We start from the raw sequence: 15,107 nt of genomic DNA, 5'->3' as shown, positions 1-15,107 counted from the left end.
AGGATTTTGGGTAGCATATAAAAGAATTATAAGAGTTTATCATACAAAATCATTAAAAAGTTAATATTTACTAACACTAGAGAGTTACATGGTGTAAATTGGGGTGTAAAAGTGAGAGTAAAATCAGGCCCTCCAACGTCAATAACTTACTGTATGGCCAAAATGTTCAAAAATAGTCTTTTATTGGACCAACTTCTATGGGTGAGAGAGACAAGCTTTTGAGCTACACAGAGATCTTCCTCAGGTCTGGGAAAGGTACTCAGAGAGCCACAGACAAATATAAGATCAAACAGAGAGTTTAGCATAAGTAGTTATCACATATGCAAAGGGACCATTCAGGGTGAAGTGGCCTCTTAACACCCCTGCAGGTACAGGACAAAAAGCGGGGTTAATGGGTTACAGATTGTTGTAATAAGCCATAAATAAATAAGACTATGGTCTTAATAAAGACACTGGATTGGGCCAGGAACCCATCCTGGCAAGGCTCTTCCTGGAACACTCATTGCCTGCCAAGAGTGGATGGCCACCTCCAGAGCCTGTGCCAGGTCTGTTGAGGCTATCCCCTGAAAGACTTTTGCCAAGCCATGAAGCGGTGCCGCTTCCAACCACCGCACAGCCGCAAGGGATCTGTTTAGCCTCCCAGTAGTGGTATCACCGGCAGAAGCAGCTGCAGCTGGTATTGATGCCCACAGCTCATACTTCAATGAATCGAGAGATCCTGTGGTACTATTACTGAAGGCCTCTGCAAAAGCCTATGCTGTCAAGAGGAAAGCCTACAATGATTTCCCTGATACCACCATCCCTGGACTCAGGCTACCTCTCATCAATCCCAAATGGATCTGCCCCTCCATTGTCAGAAGTATCTGGCTCTTCTTCAGACTTGGAGGTGAGGTCACTTATATCCCATTCAGGACAGGGAGCATACCCACCCCACAAAAGCTTTGGGAGCATGGGCCATGCAGCAACCTCAGCTTTGGCCTCCTTCTAAGGGTCAATGGTCCAGCCTAGGATGGGTTTCCAGCCCATACCAATGGCATTCTGGACATCATGGGGCCTCCTCCCGCCAGCTAAGACCTCCCCTCAACTGTTCTGCTTGCTATCATGGAGAATGCACCCGAGACATCAGCATCAAGAGCATCATTCCCTAGTACCTGGTACTGAGACCAGTACCGAGCAGTTTCTGGCAGTTTCTCCACCACAAGTCATATACCAACCACCACCTCAGATACATGTTGCTTTCTTGTTCTTGTCACCAGATGAGGCTATTGAGCTGTCAAGTGACTCACAGCTGCGAAAGGACCACAGGGCTTATCAAGATCTTTTGAGAAGGGTGGCCTCGCTACTTAACATTCAGGCAGAAGAGGTGTGTGAAAGCTCTCACAAGTTGGTGGACATTCTGGTATCGGCAACCCCCAGTCAGGGTGGCTCTGCCAATTAATGAAGCCATTCTGGAGCCAGTCAAGGATCTTTGGCAGACACCCTCTTCCTTGCGCCCCACAGTAAATCAAGCTGAGAGGAGGTACTTTGTGCTCTCTAAGGGGTATGAACATTTTTACTCTCATCTCCCCCACCTCCAGTTCTCTTGTGGTGGCAGCTGCCAATGAGTGGGAAAGACACGGACAACAAGCATTGACACCGAAAGGCAAAGACTCAGAGACTGGATCTGTTTGGTTGCAAACTTTATTCCTCAGGGAGTCTACAACTCAGATTTGCAAACCAAAAGCCATTCCTGAGTCACTATGATTTCACCCTCTGGGAGAACATTATAAAATTTAAGGCCAGTTACCAGAGAACTGTAGATAGGAGTTTGCAGTAATGGCTGAAGAGCATAAGCTGGTCACTAGGACTGCTCTCCAGGACAGTATGGATAGTACAGACTTGGCTGCTTGAATCATGGCATCAGCTATTGTTATGAGAAGGTATTCATGGTTGCTGTCACCTGGGCTACCCCTAGATGTCCAACAGACTATCCAGGACCTCCCTTTTAAAGGTCCCTTGCTTCTTTTTGGGAAAAAATGGATGACAGCCTTCATAGCCTTAAGGATTCCAGGGTGATACTCAAATCCCCTGGAATTTATACCCCGCCCATGAAGAGAAAGTGGTTTCATCCACAGCAGCCATACAGTCACCAAGTTTTTGCTCCCTGATCCCAAGATCTGCTAAGAAAAAAGGGCAGGGATTATGGAAGGCACCCTCCAATGCCCGTCTCTTCAGCATCAGTGGCTCATCCTGTCCAGTCATCTCATCCAAACAGGCATTTTGATGGGGTTGGTTGAAGGCAATGTACAAGTTCCCATAGTTCCATCAATTTCCCATCTTTTGTTTACCAATCACTTGTTCCACTTCCTAGGTGTTTGGGTTTACCTAACATCAAACTGGGAGGGTGAGGAGGTGGTGGTGCGGGGGGTGGTCTTAAGCATGATGTAACTGGGATATGACATCCAGTTCATTTCTACCCCCCTTTCCCCATCCCTCTTCAGGGACCACCCACACAAGATTGCCCTTCAACAGGAGGTCCAGTCTCTTCTTCAGGCAGGGGCCACAGAAGAAGTCCAGTGGTACTTCAGGGGAAAGGCTTCTATTCCTGCTACTTCCTCGTTCCTGAGGCAAAAGGAGGCCTCAGGCCTATTTTAGATCTAAGAAAGTTTAACAAATTCCTGAAGAAAATAAAATTCCACGTTATTACCCTAGCTTCCATTATTCTTTCCCTGGAACAGGGGGACTAGTTTGCTGCCTTCAACTTAAAGGACACTTACTTCCATGTCACAGTACACCATGACCATTGGAATTTTCTCAGATTTGTGGTGAATGGTTGCCATTATCAGTTCACAGTGCTTCTGTTTGGTCTGCCAGCTGCTCCTTGGTTGTTCACGAAGTGCATGGTGGTGATGGCAGCACATCTACAAAAATTAGGTGGCCGTGTGTTCCTGTACCTGACTGGTTGATCAGAGGTCAGGCCAAGGCTCCAGTCCTATCCAGCATATCCACCATCCTGTCCACATACAATGCACTGGGACTCCTATGTAAATTGGGACAAATCACTCCTGAAACCAGTACAGACAATAGAGTTCACTGGAACTCCTCGAAGGCCAAGGCCTTTCTATTGCAAACTAGGTTCAAAACGTTATGGAATCTAGGTCTGTGGCCGAAAGCATACCCTCTCACCACGGCATGCAGGTGCGTCAGTCTCCTGAGTCACATGACAGCTATGAAGTTCAGCATGCAGGCTGCATCTCAGAATGCTGCAGACATGGCTAGCATCAGCGTATGCCCCAAGTCATCACCATGTGTAAAAAGTGGTTTGAGTGTCAGTTTCTTTTAAAATATATGAACAAATTACAGAGGTGTTTCCTGTGTTTTATTAAGAAAGGATAGAAATGTCACATGGTTACATCACAATGGAACAAGATTTTGAGAATTAATTTCTTGACACCTTTAACAATTGCTTTGTGCCAAGTAAATCTACAGCAAGGAAGAGAAGAGACTATTCTTGACTTAGATCTAAGTAACACAGAGAAATTAATTAAATTTTTTTTTTCCTGTCATCAGTACCCAGGGCATACATTTAGGACTACATTCTCCCCTCAGTCCACAGCCCATTGATCCCAGTGGGAGGTTTGCACAAAAATCAAGACTAGAATATAGCTCTTATTTAATACCTACATTTTTAGTGTAACCCTTCTGCCAGGCCAAGTTGATAGCAGCAAGGGCCGGGTTCAGTACACAGGGGTTCCCTCTCATCAAAGCAAATGCAAAACTGGCTCGAGCCCCCACCCAGTGACCTGGGAAAATCTTACACAAACCCCTGGGTGCCTCAAAGAGGCAATACTTCCCCTCTCGCAAGCACAGAGTTTCGGTGTAGCAGAGCATCTTTAATAACATGAGGTAAACGACATCAGCATTAAATTGGGGAAACACCACAACTAGTGTTCATTAACCAAACCATGAGCAAAGACCCACCCCAGCAAATTGGGCCACATCCTTTCCCTCGGGGTCTTCAGTCCCAGAACCCAAATGTCTCTTGAGTCCAGCAAGCCACAAATCACCCAAAGTCCAAAAAGTCCAGCCCCAGAGTTCAAAAGTTCATCTGCATAGTGTTACTTCCCAGTCTGGCTAAAATGTGCCTGTGTGTGGGGGAAAGAGGTAAGGGGCACCTTATGTGTCCTGACGCTGACTGCCCCACAGGGCTCTGCTCCGCTCCGCTGTTTCACGAACGGCTCCACTCCACCACAACCGGCTCCGCTCTGCACAGCTCGCCGTCTCACGAACGCTCCACTCCGCCGTCTCACGAACAGCTCTGCTCAGCTCGCCTCGCCATCTCACAAACGCTCCGCTGTCTCACAAACGGCTCCACTCTGCATAGCTCACCTCACCGTCTCACGAACACTCCGCCAGCCTATCCACGAACAGCACCACTGCACTCTAGATCTTCTGGCTCCCCACTACTTGACACAGTGCTCAGTGATTCCAGCTCTCAGTGATTTCAGCTCATAGTAGTGGGAGCCTCAGTGCTGGTGCACCATAAGGCCAAAGTGAATTCAGCACAGTAGCTGTAGCAAGACTCTTAATAGACCCAAAGTTAGCTCTGACATTCCACAGTGAAGAGAGACAGAGGTGCAATTGGTATTTCAGGCCCTCACAAAGGGTCCACACCACCAGGTACTAATACCTGTCTCAAGCCTCTCAAGTCACAGAGTTTTGGAACCCATGTCCCTTGCCTAGCGAGTGGGCTACTTAGTTGATGGTGAGTCCTCCATCATAACAAAAGGCCAAGTACAGTTCCAAGCACAGTTCCCATAATCAGGGTAATAACAATTTATTCTTCCCGCCCCAATAACAGAGACACTGGGGATCCCACAACAGCCAAAGTGACCATTTGGGCAGTTATGGCCTCATTCTAGGCGGGCTGGGTGTGCCTATGCAAATGAGATCAGCCCCTGAAGTTCTTTTCCACAACTTGCCACACCTCGCCACCAGATGTCAGGGTGGAGCTCATCCCGACTCCGCTTACATCAGTTATCATCATTTTTATTATTTGTTCAGTACTTTATTGTCTCCACATCGCTCAGTGAAAAACTACCCTCACCTTTAGGGTCACCACTGTCACTTCTTGTTTCTCTTCTTTCCCCATCTGCTTGTCTCTCTTTCTCTCTCTTTTCCTTTTGTGTGTGTTTCCTTTACTCTTCCCTCTACATTTCCTTACCATCAGGGCTTAATTTCTCCCCGAGTATTTCCCAGAACGCTGGGGCTTCTGCCCCAGGGGGCATGCCAGGATTCCGGGCTTCTGCCCTTCAGGGTGCACTGGGGCTCCCGCGCATTTACAAATATTTATCAGCTTCAGGTAAACATTACTGCATTGGTTTTTGCATTGTGTGTTTGAGTGGGGTGGGACATGGGATAAGTATCTGTGAATCCATCTGTCTCACCACACAGTGAATCTATGCATTTGATAGTGATGACCCAAATCAATACTATATTATATGATGTGGGTCAACACGCACTGGAACACCCTGTGTGACCCTGTGGGGATTTGGGAGTTGTGAGTAGCAGAAAAACACGGGCAATATGGTTCCTAAAAGTGTCATGGACACTGGGTGTGGAGACACAAAAGGGTGAAATCCTGATTCCATTAAGTCAATGGCAAAACTCTCACTGACTTCAGTGAGGCCAGGATTTCACCCATAGTCCCTACATGGATGGTTCTAGACTTGGCAAATCTGAGATCTGTGTGGTTTATGGGGCCAAAAAACATTGTGATTGGGGTCCTAGTGTGGAGCCAGCTGTGGTCACTCAATTAGGGTGAACTGCAAAGAATGGGGCAGACAATCCCCATAAAGCTGGTGGATATTCCATCACTTAGATTTACCAAGACAGCATAAAACAGCTTCTTTATTACCTTACTGGTTACTCAGAAGTCCAAACAACACAGTTCTCTTAAAGTGATCCAGCCTCAGGCCTCCATCCAGGTACCCACATCAAATATGATGAAAATTTCTGTAAATCTTATTTCATCATATAAAAGAAAAGTTTCTACCAGTCCCAAAGGATTGGACACATTACCTCCCAGGTTAATGAATGTTTGAGATCTTACCCAAATACATGCAACAGGCAATTCTTATTAACTAAACTAAAATGTATTAAAACACAAAAGAGAGAGTATGGTTAAAATATCAATACACATACAGACATGAGTTCAATTTATTAAGGTTCAGATTCATAGCAGAGATGGTGAGCTTCGAAGTTGCAAAGAGTTCCTTTAGAATTCAGTTCATAGGTCATAGTCCAATGTCCAAATCTCATATTCAGAGTGTACCAGCATAACTGGGACCTCAGTCTTGCGACTCAAACTTCCCCTGATGAAATCTAAGCAGATCTGAGATGACAGAATCAGGACCCAAGGATCTTTTATACAATTTCATGTCTTCTGACAAGTTGGAATTCCTTGGGGAACAAAAGGTAGTTAATGGGATGACCTTGAAGGAGGTCCATCACCAGAACTTAGCTATACAAATTAACATAAGGTCATTTGCTTGTTCCTCTACCATTCACAGTACATTTCAAAGAGAGATGAATACTGAGATATCCCGTGTTTACAATTTATTTACATGATAGGATGTTCTTTTGACCTCTGAATTATTAGAATACAGCATAGGCAGGGACAGTTGATTACATTGTCCACCTTACTCATACATATGTAAATACACAAAAACACTAACATTATCTCCCCACGTGTCTTTTGTGGGTTACTTATTTTGCAGGATGTTTAACCCTTTCTAGCCGTGTGTCACAACCATATTAATTCCAAAGCTGAGTGGAAGCCTTTCCTCCTGAGGGTACAAAGCTGAATAAACTCCTTGGGTAGGAACTCTGGTCTCCAAAGTGTTTTTTCCCCCGCAGGCAAGGAATGATTCACATATGGTGGATAAGGATGTTAGTTTAATTACAGGGTCCAGATCATTATACATAATAATGAATATCTGTGAAACCAGAAAAAACTAGGGGGAAATTGCATGGCAGTCGCCCATCTGGTCTGCAAAAAGCAAAGCCCTTCCACAAGTCCCCTCCACTGACTTCTATCAAAATTATAATTAAAATGCCATTTGTAATTTACATTCATTTCTATGAATGAAATATAATTTGTGTAATTGTTTTATTATCTGGGATTTGTTTTATTAACAGAAAAATACGTATCTTCCAAGCATGGCTTATATAAAGTTTATTTAAACACAAAATCTACAGCATTTTCATGCAACAATCAGTATGTTACACTTAGGTTTTTATTAATATTCCCCGCATTTTTTCTCTGCTGATTAGGGTAATAAAATGCTGCAGAAGGCATTCAGATCCATCTAACTGACACATTAGTATTCTGTTAGTTATTCAAAATATTTAATCAGGCTGAGAGCCCACCGAGAATATCATTCTTGTACTCAGGGATGTGGAATAAAGCCATCACAACATTGTTACGTTAAAAACCTGTGAAATGTAATGAAACTGCAAGGCACTTTACTCACAGTTTTTCAGACCACTTCACTAGAGCTTGTGTAACTATTGTCACTGTATGTCAGATGCCTCATAAAAACAAATTGTTTCAAAAACCCTTTACACCTTCTTTGTGCTTTGAAAAGAGGAACCTGGCTTATGCTACCATGACTCAGATACCACACTAATGCGAATTTTGGTTTCATAAGAACCATTAAAATTCCAGATTGCATTAGGGTTATGGAGTAGCAGCCGTGTTAGTCTGTATTCGCAAAAAGAAAAGGAGGACTTGTAGCACCTTTAGAGACTAACAAATTTAGTTAAGCATAAGCTTCCGTGAGCTACACGAAAGCTTATGTTCAAATAAATTTGTTAGTCTCTAAGGTGCCACAAGTCTTCCTTTTCTTTTTAGGGTTATAGGTTTGTCTTGCGGGAAAAAGTCAAGAATTAAGAAGACTCATCTCAGACTGTTCTAGACCAATAAAACTGGGATGTGTCTTAATTAAATAGTAAGAAATAATAAGCCATATTCATTGCATAAGAATAGTATGTACAAAGTCAAAGATAGTTTACCATCACTCATCTGGTAGACCTTTTACTGAACAACAATGTACATGATGCAATATATTACTGTGGTTGTAAAGTGACTTTTTTAAGGCATTTGACTTAGTGGTGCATGACATTCTCATTACAAATTTAGTCCTAAAAATATCAATGAAACACACATTAAATGGATTAAGAGCTGGGTAACTGACAGATTTCAAAAAGTAGTTGTCAATGGGAAATCACTGAATGCTAGTGTTTCTGCAGGGATCAGTTCTAGGTCTGATACTATTCCACATTTTATCAGTGATCTGAAAATAAATATAAAATCCCTGCTGGTAAAATGTGCAGATGATGCAAAGACTAGCAAAGTGGAAACTAATGACGAAGATAAGGCAGTCATATGAAGTGTGGTAAACTGGACCCGTTCAAACAAAATATGTTTTAATATAACAGAGTACAAGGTCATACCAACAGGAACAGAGAAGGCAGGCCAGACCTACATGCTGGAAAGCAGCGACCCTGAAAAGGATTATGGGGTCAGAGTGGACAAACAACTCTATATTATATATTATATGTAGCCCGCATATATTAGTCAACACATCATACCTGCTGTAGTCAGCTACTTTTAGTCTCTCACATGTGACAATATGATTCAGTCTCATTTTTGCTGGTAACACATGGCCATCTTCTCCCTTATGCTGAGTATCCCATCACTGGCCTATCATGTGATGTTTAACACTCCCATCTACTCTTGCTACTCAGAGAGGTAACAATTTTTGAAAGGGTCTCCAAGCAAAAAGTTGAAGTGAGGCCCCCATGTCATTTCTTCTCACCCCCTGCCACTCTGTCTCTTTCCACTATTCTTCCTGGATGCGTACACCACATGCATGCTTTCAGATTCCACTCACACCCCAAACCTGCACACCAATCCCACATCATCACTATAAGCAGTAACACACAACCCTACACCATTAGCATCCACACCAACCTCCATATGTAATCAATAGAGTTAGCTGCACTTTCTTTATATTATACAAATTAGGGCCTGATCCTCCAATTAACTCCACATGAGGAGACACCTGCACACATGCAGAGAGTCAATTCTAGATCAGGGTTTAGCTGTGGTAGCCTTCAGCTGGACAAAATAAAGATGTCACTGTGCATGAATGAAGTCTCTACCCCATTTTTACTCTTCTAAAATATTCACGGTGGGGGGACCCGTGGGGGGGAAGGATGAGAATGTCCACAGCTTAGACTTTTGACATCCTGGGTGAACAGACCTATAAGGTCAAATTCAGTGCTGACTTATACCCCATGTACTCCCATTGATGTCATAACCGCTTATGTAATTAATGTAATTTATTATATACATTTGACATAATACATTTTGGCCCCAGAAGTCATCAAATGACTTGTATAGCAAACCTCATGTTGTTGTTGTTTTTACATTTAACTTTCTGGAAAGGAAACATTCTTTAGTCCCAGAAGGGGAGAGTTGTCATGGAAGAATGCAAAGTGAGGTGGATTTTATTTTGCACTGAACATAAATAAGGATGGTAAAACTGACAGTGGTGCTTTACCCATCTTTATTAGTAATTACAGGAAAACAGAGACTGCTTCTGAATAAAGTGGAAATGTCAGAGGGATTCACATTTAATGGAATAGTTGTAAATACTTGCAAGATAAAATGATGAGTCAGGCTCTTAGATTTCTTTTAATTAAACTTATCTTATGCTAATTTGTTTCATGAGTCCAAAAACCTGCTGTTGAACTAGTCTTCAGTGCAGTGTAAAAAACCAGCAATACCTGATTGTAAGTTTCTTGCCATTATTAATTAAATTGGTATTCACCATAATGACACCGCCTAGGGGAAAATTTCATTTTAATAAACATGACATAGGTACCGCTCCATGATTTTCTTTGCAATTTAGCAACAGCTAATTTACCAGGGAAATAAAGAGTTAGAAAGGTTTCTAATTAAAAAGAACTTGTTTATATTTCTGGGGTCTAGGGTAGACACTAAAACAAATATTTTTTAAAACAAATCATGGGATATTTCATTTAAAACAGACATTGAGGCTTGGCTTCCATAACGGCTATGAAATCACTTGTGGTTAGTGGTTACCTTATTTTCCAGGGTGTTTTCTTCTTAATTGTGAAGAAATAGGATATTGGTGAAAGGAGCCAAATTGATAGCCCTGAATATTGAGATCTCCTTCTGATTATCTACGGGACAGTTACAGCACAGACATTGGCTGGGAAAACTTCTGCACATGGTCCTGCCAATGTAACTCTACCTTGACCTACAGTCAGGAATGAGAAGACAGATTAATCCCAATGCCCATTCATACTCTTAGTGACATGGAAATTCACACTAAGATCTTGGAAAGAGTTTTTCACCAAGTTTTTCAATATTTTTAGATTCTGGTCCTTCAGTAGCTATCACATACTTAGGCACCAACTTCTGCTGGCGCTGGTGGGTGCTCGCCCCCCCTTTCCCCCAGCTGCGCCCCGACTCCACCCCTGCCCCACCTCCTCCCATCCCTGCCCAGCCCCCATTCCAACCCCTTCTCCAAATCCCCGTCTCTTCCCTGCCTCCTCCCCTGAGTGCGCCACATTCCTGCTCCTCCCCACTCCCTTCCAGAGCTTGTTATGCTGCAAAACAGCTGTTTCACGGCGGCAAGCACTGGGAGGAAGAGCGAGGACGTGACACACTCAGGGGAGGAGGCAGAGGTGCGGTGAGCTGGGGTGGGGTGGTGGGGTGGGGAGCTTGGCTGCTGGTGGGTGTAGAGCACCCACCAATTTTTCCCCGTGGGTGCGCCAGCCCCGGTGCCTATGACCACATAAGTAATAAAGCCCAGATTGTAACCCTTCCTGTGTGTCTGTACAGGTTAATTAGAGGGTGTAAGGAGACCCCTTCTTCTCTGGGCTTCCTACCTATATTCATGGGTTGCAGCTCTGAAAGAGTAAAAGGCAGGTACTCCAGCACAATCACACTTTCCACGTGCATCGCTATTTCAACGACAAAGCAACAAAAGCAGGGCTGATCAAAACTGCATTTTATACAAAAATTTTCCACAAAGCAAAATGCACTGCAAGAGTGTGGAAAATTTCAATGTTTCCTTACAATGCCGAAAACCAAAATATTTCAATTCAAAATGGTTCAGCTCTGCCTCAGGGGAGTTGTAGTCTTGGTGCCTTTTGCTCCTGTTCTCCTCTAAAAGATGGACTCACTGGGAGACAGCCACACTCCACAATGCATCACTTTCTGTCCTCTCTGGAGGGGTGGGAAGAGGATGCATCACAAGAGTACCAGGCCAACATGCATCATGGGAGATGTAGTCTGGCCAGAGATCTCAGTCCCTAGTGGAGAATGGGAGCATAGGGCACCCAGGACTATAACTCCTATGAACACTGCAGTGACATTTTAAATTGAATTATTTCAGGTTTTAGTCAAAATATTTTGTAGAAAACTTGAAAATTTTGTGGAAATATATCCTATTTTCTCAGCAGTTCTAAATGCAAACCCATTCTTTCCTTCTCATAGCTCCTGAACACTAAATAATAGGGGTACATTATAGGAGTCCCGAGCCATGGTGCATCTTGGGCGATGTAATCTATCCACAGATTTTAGGTTTTGTGCTTGTCTACTCTGAACGTCTCTTTTGAAAGGCCCATGTAATGTGACTGTTTTATGTTTAGTGAACTGCAAAGTAAATAGTTGTCTTAGACTAGGAAATAAGTTATCAGCATTTAGGCAAAATAGCTATTTGACCATCCATCTGCACTAGTAAATTAATTGCAGTGAATACATTTTATTTAAATCAAGAGTCAAAATCTGTCTGAGTCTGTGCTGATATGGAAGGCAGAGGGAGGTAGTGAAAGGAGAATCCTTCATCCCTCTGAAGTCAGAAGAAATTTTTTCCAAATAAGGGCTCCGGGACTCAGCCCTTAATTTGTATAATTTTGCTTAAGGAGTACAGGGAGGGCAGAAATGTCTACAGATATATTAGTGCAAAAACCATGGAAGCCAATAAAGTGTTTAGTGTTATTCTTCTAACCAGCCATCAATTTCCAAGAAATACCTCAATCAATATTAATCTTAATAGCCTGGGCCTTTTTCCACCACTTAATAAAAAAGACCAGATCGCATATGCAACCTAAGTTCTTAGACACCACGGAATGTCGTTAGACATGTAAAGTCAGCCTGTTTATTCAGTCTACATATGTTATGCTGACAAAACCACACAGGATCATTTCAGGGGACAAGACAAGATGTCACGTTTATTATAACACAATTTGATCTATAACCACTAGCTAATACCTAATACTTATACACACACACACACACACACACACACACACCCCCAAATGTTCTGCAGCTGCTGTATAGTTACCTGTCCTGAATGTAGCTTGAGTTCGTGGCTTGGGTTTGTAGCTTGTGGCGGCTAACTGGCCAGGAAAGCCGGGCACAAGGAAGAGCTGGGTCTCTGTTGGGCATGCACCGATGCCCTTCCATGTTGGCAGCAGAATGTTACCCTCCAAAGTCTTCCATCTCATCCATCCTTTTTGTAGGCTTTCGTTTGAATCCAGAGTCTATAGGACTTGCTGTGTCACGCTGCCTCTGGGTTCAATGTGATTGATCATCTGTCAATTGCAGACATGACTTTCAGCCTGGGACCTGGCTTTGATGTTCCTTCAGTTGTACCTTTGTTCTTTTCTTTTCCGGGTGGACTCTTCTTGCTTTGTCAGGGTTGTTGTCTGCATCTTCAGATGTTGGTGTTTACACTTTATTTCATTAGGACGGGTTGAGGCTGGAGGTTGATTCCATCATCCATCCATACCTCATTCAAACATCTAAACTAAAGGAATAAGGTTTTTGCAAAATGAAGGTTGCAGCAGGCTTTTACAAAATGGATTGAGCTTTTTAAAATGAGTTTAAGTTACAATATGGACAAGTATAATGAATGGCAAACAGTGAGCAGAAGTTACAATGTTGAAATAGTGCAAGTTTCAGTGATCTAAGCAGCAATTGGATTGAAAGTGAAACTTACAAGGGCATTCATAAAACTTTACTTATGAACAATTTCATTTATCAGTTCTACACATATTTCAGTGTTTAATATTATTTAATACTATGTTTAAGTATAGGATGCATAGTCTACTAAATACCATTAAACATGAGACATTAATGATATTAAAGGCATGATTTTAAAAATATATTTAAGGCATGCAAGAGGAGGTATTAGTAAGTTAAAGGTATAACACTAAATTCCCCACTGGTATAAATGCCAGCAGAAGTGTGTTCACAGGCTTATGTCAGTATGAAAGGTGACAGAGTGCCTCCAGGCCCGCAACTGTACTCCAAAACAAGGGCTGGCCAGTGGAAATAGGCTGTATTGTCTCCCGATGGCGACTTTACAGTGCAGCTCCTGTGGAAAATAAAGCTGCACTCCAGCCTCAGTGTAAATTGAGGGAGGAGCACTGCCTGCACTCTAATGGAGACATCTCTCCTTTGGCACAGTTAGGCTGACCAGATGTCCCAATATTAGGAGCTTTGTCTTATACAGGCAATTATATACCTCTCTGAAAGACAAGTGTCCTGATTTTTCACACTTGCTATCTGGTCACCCTAGATGCAGTGGGCTTTCTAAGCTCATGGGATACCCTGGGAGTGTATTTTACAGCTCCCCGTACCCGCCTTACTGAACTTGGTTTGTAGATTAGAATCATGTAATTTAACAAGACATAAATCACTTTTATTACCACAAGAGGGCACCTCCTGTCACTTAATAATTGTACTAAGGAAACGACTTGTGTCAGTCCCTCAAAAGGGAGTACAGTCTTCCAAAATACAAAGCAGATATAAACACGAGCAAAACAACAAAACAAGGGGTCTCTGAAACCCCTTTACTTGAGTCATGAATGGGACCCAGTTATCATGTCAACAGACTTGATATATATAGTAACTTTGATATCAGTATGTGCAGTATGAGCTCTGCAGCAGTATGATCTTGGCATGGGGAGAGCTCCCTGTAGGTCTCACTTCTTTCCCCACCAATTCCTTAAAATCTCTCTATAGCATCTCCGAAGCTGCTGTGTACCTCAAAAATATAACCAGCTCATGTTAACTTTTAGAAGTGCAACTCTTGGAAGTCACAGTTTCAGGGTTGACTGCACCTTTGACAGCCCCCAGGCTCCAGTGTTCTTTGAGGACATCAACTTAAAGGTTTTAGGCTTCCTAGTAATCCCCTCTCTTGGGTAAAAACTAATGTCTCCTTACCTCCAGGCTGGGGGGTTAGGTTTGCAGTCTCTCTGCAGCTCACTGTGACATCATTTCCCCAGTCTGTCCAGCAGCTGTGGTTAAGTTTTCTCCAGGGACTACAACAGTGTATACCAGTTACCAACCAGTCTTCACAAAGCAAAATACATTTATTGTTAGGACAAAAGCATTAAAGAGAAAATGTACAAAAAATACAATAAAAGTTCCTATATACATGTTAAAAGGTTACCAGAGGTCACCCATCAGCCTTATGGGGCCGAGGTAGGCCAAGGTCCTTCCAACTTTTCTGCAAAGATTGTTGAGGCCCTCTGTGGACAAAATGTCCTTTCCATTTTCTGAATCATAAAGAAGGTGTGGTGTCAGTTTAAACACAGCTTTTTTATACCAAAAGCCCTTTCTTTGTCTGTTGGTCTGTGAACACCCAGCTTGACCGTGTACATGCAAACCACACCAGAGGGAGATAACTCTCTAGAGTTGTTTACAGTTTCAGCAACTATCCTTAATCACCCCCACTATTTTTAGGTCCTGGAGGAGCAGTGGTAATCCTCCCCCGCTGCAGTTGCATACAGTCCCTGGCCCACTGTGATACATTAAACCATTCATAAACTTAATACAATATGGTCCCCCAAAGATACTGCATATGGTTCTAGTATCTGTCAGAGTGACATCAAAGTGAGAGAAAAATACTTCACTTAAATATTTTATGCATTCTTCCTGTTTGGAAATATATCTGGTATTTAAATACCATGGTGTTGGGTGCAGTAGAAATAGAAAGACAGAGCCAAGTGCTGTCCCA

The 15,107-nt window shown here is 42.8% G+C and overlaps 1 protein-coding gene and 1 long non-coding RNA gene across 2 annotated transcripts in view; one reads left to right on the top strand and one right to left on the bottom strand.

The window, feature by feature from the left end:
- The window catches only part of DNAJC5B (DnaJ heat shock protein family (Hsp40) member C5 beta), a 33,450-nt gene that overhangs the window by 1,021 nt on the left and 17,322 nt on the right, over positions 1–15,107 (top strand). The window lies entirely within an intron of this gene.
- On the bottom strand, positions 5,955–14,442 carry LOC125632520 (uncharacterized). Its single transcript, XR_007355338.2, has 4 exons — positions 14,312–14,442; positions 12,426–12,890; positions 10,154–10,331; positions 5,955–6,441 (listed from the first exon to the last, which is right to left on the bottom strand). It is a non-coding gene; the product is annotated as an uncharacterized LOC125632520 (long non-coding RNA).

The sequence above is a fragment of the Caretta caretta genome, chromosome 2 (assembly GCF_965140235.1).
Source record: "Caretta caretta isolate rCarCar2 chromosome 2, rCarCar1.hap1, whole genome shotgun sequence".
Classification (NCBI taxonomy): Eukaryota; Metazoa; Chordata; order Testudines; family Cheloniidae; genus Caretta; species Caretta caretta.
The sequence above is the reverse complement of the archived record's forward strand: the minus strand, read 5'-3'. Positions and strand labels throughout refer to the sequence as shown.